This window comes from Pteropus alecto, unplaced genomic scaffold (assembly GCF_000325575.1).
Source record: "Pteropus alecto unplaced genomic scaffold, ASM32557v1 scaffold25, whole genome shotgun sequence".
Lineage (NCBI taxonomy): Eukaryota > Metazoa > Chordata > Mammalia > Chiroptera > Pteropodidae > Pteropus > Pteropus alecto.
In genome coordinates, this window is record NW_006441955.1 from 7,394,610 (window position 1) to 7,400,931 (window position 6,322).

A 6,322-nucleotide genomic window follows, 5' to 3' on the forward strand; every position below is an offset into this window, starting at 1 on the left:
TCAATTCTTAGTCTCCTTTGAGGATTACATCAGTTGAAGAGAGCTACCTCTCCTGTAATCCCACTGCCTTTCTGGGGCAGCCCCCATCCAATGACTGAACTCTGTGGGGGTATAAATGCCTGGCCTCCTAACCCCAATTTGGGGTAACTCTGAAAGGCCCTCCCTACTTTGGAGCACCCCTGAAATGTTGGCTGAGACTTCTGTTGAGGCTTCACTGCAGTCCACTTCTTCCTCTGCCTGACCCTGGCACCTTCCCTTTCCTTTCATACGTGGGGAGCCTGAGAGCAGTCCGACATGGTTTCTGCACGCACATCTCCATCTCGGCCTCCTGCTGCTCTGGGGACCTATCCAGCGGCAAATGATAATTGCAGCTGATATTTATTTGTGCCTGACAGCACATGAGAGTTTATACGCAATCTCATTTTATTCTTAAAATAACCATGAGTAGTAGGTAGTCCATGATAATATTACTATAGCATTTTGTGACCACCAAAGACTTTTCCTACGTAAATTTTAATCCTTCCCGGGAGAAGAAAGGACAGGGATTCTTGACTGCTTCAGACATATTAGAAACAGGCCCACAGAGAAATAACTTTCCCAAGATCACAAATCTAGGAATGTCGTAGAGTTGTCCTAATTTTTTGGTCAATTCCACAGCATATAGAGATTCCCATTTCTACTCATGCTTCTCCCCCTGCCCTAACCAGGTGCTTTCATGAGTTTTACTTATGCAATAAAAGTGTCAACATTGTGATGAAGAAAACAACACAGCTCTGGTCCTTGTTTCGCCCTGTCATAGCCATGAGGGCAACCCACTGGGGACCGTGGCCACCCAGTCCCTCTGCGTGGGGGCGGCGAGCAGGTGCATGCTGGCTCACTCTTTGAACTTCCACTCCTAGTGGCACATGGGGCAGTGCTGCTGCACCTGCTGCGCATTGAGCCACTTGAAGATGCAGTGCATGTGGAGGCAGTGTGAGCACTGGCCCCATCCATACCAGCTCTCAGTCTTTGCCAGGCACCTTGCAGTCCGGGCAGCAGCCACTGAAAGCCATCTGGCAGATGCTGCAGTTCTCGTCGTTGGCCACTCAGAGCCAAGTGGCCACACCGTTCCAGCACTTGATCTTCACCTTCATGGTGGTGGAGACCAAGCCGATTTATTCGCACGCAGCCCGCCGGCTTTCAATTGGCCGCGCCAGCGCCTGCGTGGGAAGGTACAAAAACAACCGAGGACGCGGCCAGGGCTTCAGCTGCGACGCCAGCGGAGTCCCATGCGCCAGCGCGCACGCCGACCACTCATGCTTTTTAATATGCTAATATCCCAGGCAGGCTGGGCCCATCCCCTGATCTGAAAGCTGGGCATTTATCAGTTCGTGCCCACCTTGCCGTCTCTCGCTCAAAATGTGTGGCCTACAACACAAAGGAAAGGAAAGGAAAGGCTCTTATCCAATATCAGTGCACAGGAGGCCCTTAATGTCTTACTAGGCGATTTCGAACTGTTTCTACAGAGCTTCCTGAATGGTTCAAGAGAGGAAAGAACAGGGGAAGACAACGAGAAGAAAGAAAAACAGGAGAATGGGGAATTGGGCCTGAGCAGGAAAGCAAAGGAAAGAAGAAAAGAGGCTAGGGAGGGAGATTGGGCGAGAGAAGGAGAGAAGGAGGGGGAAGAGAGAGCAAGAGGCTGGCCGGCTGCTCATGAAATAAACAATGGCAACTTTCCTGCCCATGAGGCAGCAGTGTTATTAGAGGCTTTGAACTCCTCGGGACAGTATGCTTTATCATCTGGAATAATAAACGCAGACCTGGTGGCCCTAGGAGCAGGCAGGCCACGGGCTGGGGGTGCAGCTCTGCGCTCTGCCAAGAATGGGCAGCCTGCTGTCTGTGTCTGTACAAAGGAGCCCGGGAAGGCATCCTCTGGGAGGCACTGGGGCCAAGAGGCCTCTCAGCTGGTGCTGAGTGAGCTCTTCAAAGTAAACAGGGGCTCTAGGGCCGGTGAGACCCTCCTGTTGGTGGTAACTCTGACACGATATGGGCCCTGGAAGGAGCTTGATATTTTTAGCTCTCTAGATGCTTTGAGAGAGAGAAAGAGGGATAGAAACAGAGCCATAATGTGCAATTTATTATTTTTCAGGACATAATAGCTAACAGCTCCAAAAACATTCTGGATGTGCTCCACAGCTCATCAACAAGGACATCACCGCAGAATGAGGAAAGGATAAACACCACATGTATCAGAGTGCTGGCTTGTGTGGCATGGTGCTGAGGAACCCGTTCTGTACTTGCCTTGCATGGTACCAGGGACAGTCACTCCTGGCTCCTCTGTGCCTCAATACCCTCCTTGTTCTTGTAATGGAAAGCATTATGGTTTGATCAAACATAGGCTGAAGTCCTAATTTCCTAGGCCACTAAAGAGATCATGGAAATTTCTCAAGGTTAGGAGTCAGCGCAGGGGCCTGACAAGCCAACTTGCTGGCCATTGGCTTTGGATGAGTCACATGGTTGCTTTGAGCCTATGTGAACTTAAAAGTCACATTAACCAAGCTTTAACATTAACTAAGCCTTCAAAAATACAAGTGAGGAGAAGCCCAGTGATCAGCACAAAAATATTCGTTGAGTGAATGAGTGAATAGGAGGGACCTCAGTAGGGGGTGGTGGTCCACCTTTACTCACAGGTGTAACTTGCAGCTTTGTAACCTCTAAGTCTCCCTAATGAGTAAAGAGACTAATGTCATGGTGGTAAACAGAGACAGGCAGCCCTGGGGCCAGGAACTGATGGATGAGTGGACGGTAGATCGCCAGGGAATGCAGAACATCTACATGGAGCCTGCCAGAATGCAGACAGTATGAAGCATCCCAGGCCCCATGTGAGGGAAGAATGCTGATCTAGGATATAGAAGACCAAGGTGTGCCTCTGCTTTCTGTGGAGACCCTGGGTAAAATCTGCCATCCCAGAAGCACAACCATCTGGTGTTGACTCTGCCCAAGTCTCCCTGTGCTTGCTGCCCTCCGCTGCAACGCCACAGGCTGGCCGATCTCCCTGTAGCCGTCTACATCTTTCACCAGGATGATGCTCCTAGCCTCCAAACCGTTCTCCCTGCCCTTCAGCCTTTCTTGCCTCTGCTCCAGCCTTCGAACTGCCGTCTCTAAACTGATCTCTTAACAGGAAGATCAGATAGGACCACTCTCTGGTGTATAACCATCAGTAGTCCCTCTGCCTCAAGCTAAAGTCCAAGAATTCAAGGTCTCCTGGAGGTCTGGTCCCTGCTCACAGTGCCAGTACCTGTGTGTGCTCTTCTGCATTTACTTTAGATTACAGCCACATTTTCCCCAGAAGGTACCACACTTCTCAGGCATGCATGCCTTTATATGTGCTATTCCAAAACTCATCTCAAGCATCTGCTCTGTCTGGAGGACAGACCTCAGGACGGTCTCAAGGAGCAAATTCCTTCCTCTTGTATACAGGCCCACTACAAGCCCCCTACTGCCTGCGATACTCTATGTGGAGAGGCAGATGAAAACAGAAACCCACGAGAACCAGCTTGTGGTCACCGTTGCACCCCACGGCTGTCACAGTACGTAGTGCTTAGTAGTTTTGCAGAGATGATCGATTTATAAATAAAGTTATAAAATAGCGATAAAATCCCTCTTCTTTCTACTTTACGGGGCTATTGAGAGAATCCAAAGGATGAAAAAACACTTTATACAAGGTAGAGGCTGTGCACATTTGAGGGTTTATCATGATGATCTGATTTTAGAACAGAAAATAGATGTGCTGAAGCAGAAGCAGAAGTAGAACCCATCTCTCCCCTCCCCTTCTCTCTCCTCCCTTCTTCTCTTCCCACCTCCCTTTCTTCCTTCTTGGGTGTTTGGCATTATCCAAAGCATAAAGAAATACTAAAGAACCAGATAGACAAGGTTCCCTGCCCCATGAAACTTATCTTCCATTAAAGAAACAGATATAGCAACCAAATAAATAAACATGATGATTTGTATTAATGAGTGACTGGGATAAACAAGAAGCAGGTGCAGCAGGGTGCAGATGGGAGAGAAGGCCTTCGGACACGAGGAAACTCTGCCTCCTGTCAGGGCAGGGCAGCCTTGCACTGTGTGACGTAGAGCCTCGGAGCTGCCGGGCACCTTTCAGTTTCCTTCTCTGCAGTGTTGAGATGATGATGCCCATTTGTATGAGTAGTTGTTGGGGCTAAATATATAGGCCTGGCTAATGGCTTCCTACTAACTAATCTCCTGGACAAAGAATTTAAGTGAGGGCTCAACAGCAAGTCTACGTGTTAAAGGAGCAGAGTCTTCTCTCTAGCAAAGAACTCATCATACTAGGGAAACCATTTTCTTTGAAACTCTTCGTATGAGTTTCTAGAACTTTCACAGACCCCACATCATGGCTTGCTATGGTCAGCTGTGTTCTAACCAGGAGCTGGCTGCATGGTCAACCTGGGGCGAGTCTTCCCCTTTCTGTGCTTGCTTTTCCATCTGTAAAGAAGGGTGTTCAACTAAATCACCCTCCAGTATCTTCAGCGCAGGCATTCTCTGAATTTGGTTTGGGAATATTTTTACTATGAGAATGCTTTCCTCTCAAACTAATGAGCTCCAATTAGTTTTACTGATCTCCATTAATGAAGGTTCCGAGACAAAACATCGTGGCCTTGCATGTGTTATTTCCTCGCTGAGAAGACAGTGCACTTGGCATCCTTAAGATTATGGAAACAAGGTATTCCTGCCGTAAGGACTTGGTGCAGGTTAGCTGGAGACAGAGAACTGGTTCAGACATACTCAGAGGTTGGAATAGGCTGTGTTCTATTTTGCAACAATGAGACTGATTGGAGGTCATGTCCAAGTATGTCTGTGCACATGTGAGTGTGTGCACATGTTTATCCCAGAATCCAGATGGAAGTTCAAAGCCTTTAACAGTCTGTTCACTGCAAAAGGCATATGCCATCATTCTACTTTATGCCCTTCAAGGTTGGAGTTTTCCTTATTTTTTGCTCATTTTCTTTTGTAATACATTCACTTACTCCCTCTATGCATAAAAAAAGCTGCATATAAATTGTTGGTAATCCTTGCAACTACCTTAAGAAGTACGTAACATTCTTCCAGTTTTGCATATTGAAGAAACTGCTGTTCAAAGAGGTTAAGTACACAGCTTAAGGTTGTACAGCTTGGAAATGACTGAACTGTGACCCTAATTCGGATGGGTTTAATTCTGAGGGCCATAAGCCTTTTCTAGCAACCTCCTCATACAGAATCGGATTCTCAGTCATAAGTGAAGGAATAAACTCATGATCTCAGAGCAGGCTTGATCAACCTACAAAGTCCATATGTCAAATTCATAGGAGATTTATTCAACAGATTGCTAGGACATGGTTTTCAAATTTTAAAGTATAGAGAAATCACCTGGGGTGCTCCTTGCATTTATATTCTCCTATCTTACATTCAAGAATTCTGAATGTTTGGATACAGATGTTTGGTCTAGAACTCTATGCCAAGAAGCAAAACACTATTAGGGATTTGGGTGGAGTTCGGTATTCAAATTCCCAGAGCTATCCTTCCTGCCTCCAGGGGTACTCTACATACAAATGCGTATCAAAACAGAAAATAGAATACCAATGTTATTAATGTCTGGAAGAGCACAGAATACTTCACTGCAAAGCATTGCTGAAAACTGTGTTGGAAAAAGTGGCCTAGACATAAGCATGCCCTAGTTACAGCCTGGATCTAGATTTGAATTTATAACCTCAGGTCTGTCAAATGAGATGTCTTGGTTGATGAAGCCAATGCCAAGTTCACTTGTCCAAACAACCACACAAATGAGGTTGGCTTGCCTGACTCTCTGATTCCAAGTCACACAGAAGAACGATTGGTGGATGTCTATCCAGAAGGTGCTTATTTCAGGCAGACAGAAGTAGGCACACAGTTCATCATACTTGAGCTCAGAGGCTGAAAGAGGAAGCAGGAGAATACTGGCCTTCCACATGCCTCAGGAAGAAAAATAGGGTATATTTATAGCTATGTGGTGCCTTTCCATGGAGTGCCATTGCCCATTCACAATTCAGGAACCGGGACGTCATGGTCTCTCCGACCACATGGACAATCCTTTCTCTTCCGGGGAGAAACAGGTGAGAGGTGGAGAGCTGAGTACAAAGAAAGTAGACATTCTCTGTTTCATTGGTCAAGGCTGCAGTGTGAGGTGAGGAGTGGAAACATGTTCCTTTTGGTCACACAATCCTTAATCAACTCTATGCTAGACCTTGGACTAAAAGAGGGGCCCGTCTCCCAGGAGGTCTCATCCACTCCATCAATAGTTGAGAGC

General features: G+C 47.0%; 1 pseudogene; it reads right to left on the reverse strand.

Annotated features, from left to right (window-relative positions):
* Nucleotides 1–874: 874 nt before the first annotated feature.
* Nucleotides 875–1,133, reverse strand: LOC102893604 (annotated as a pseudogene).
* Between the last annotated feature and the right edge of the window lie 5,189 nt (nt 1,134–6,322).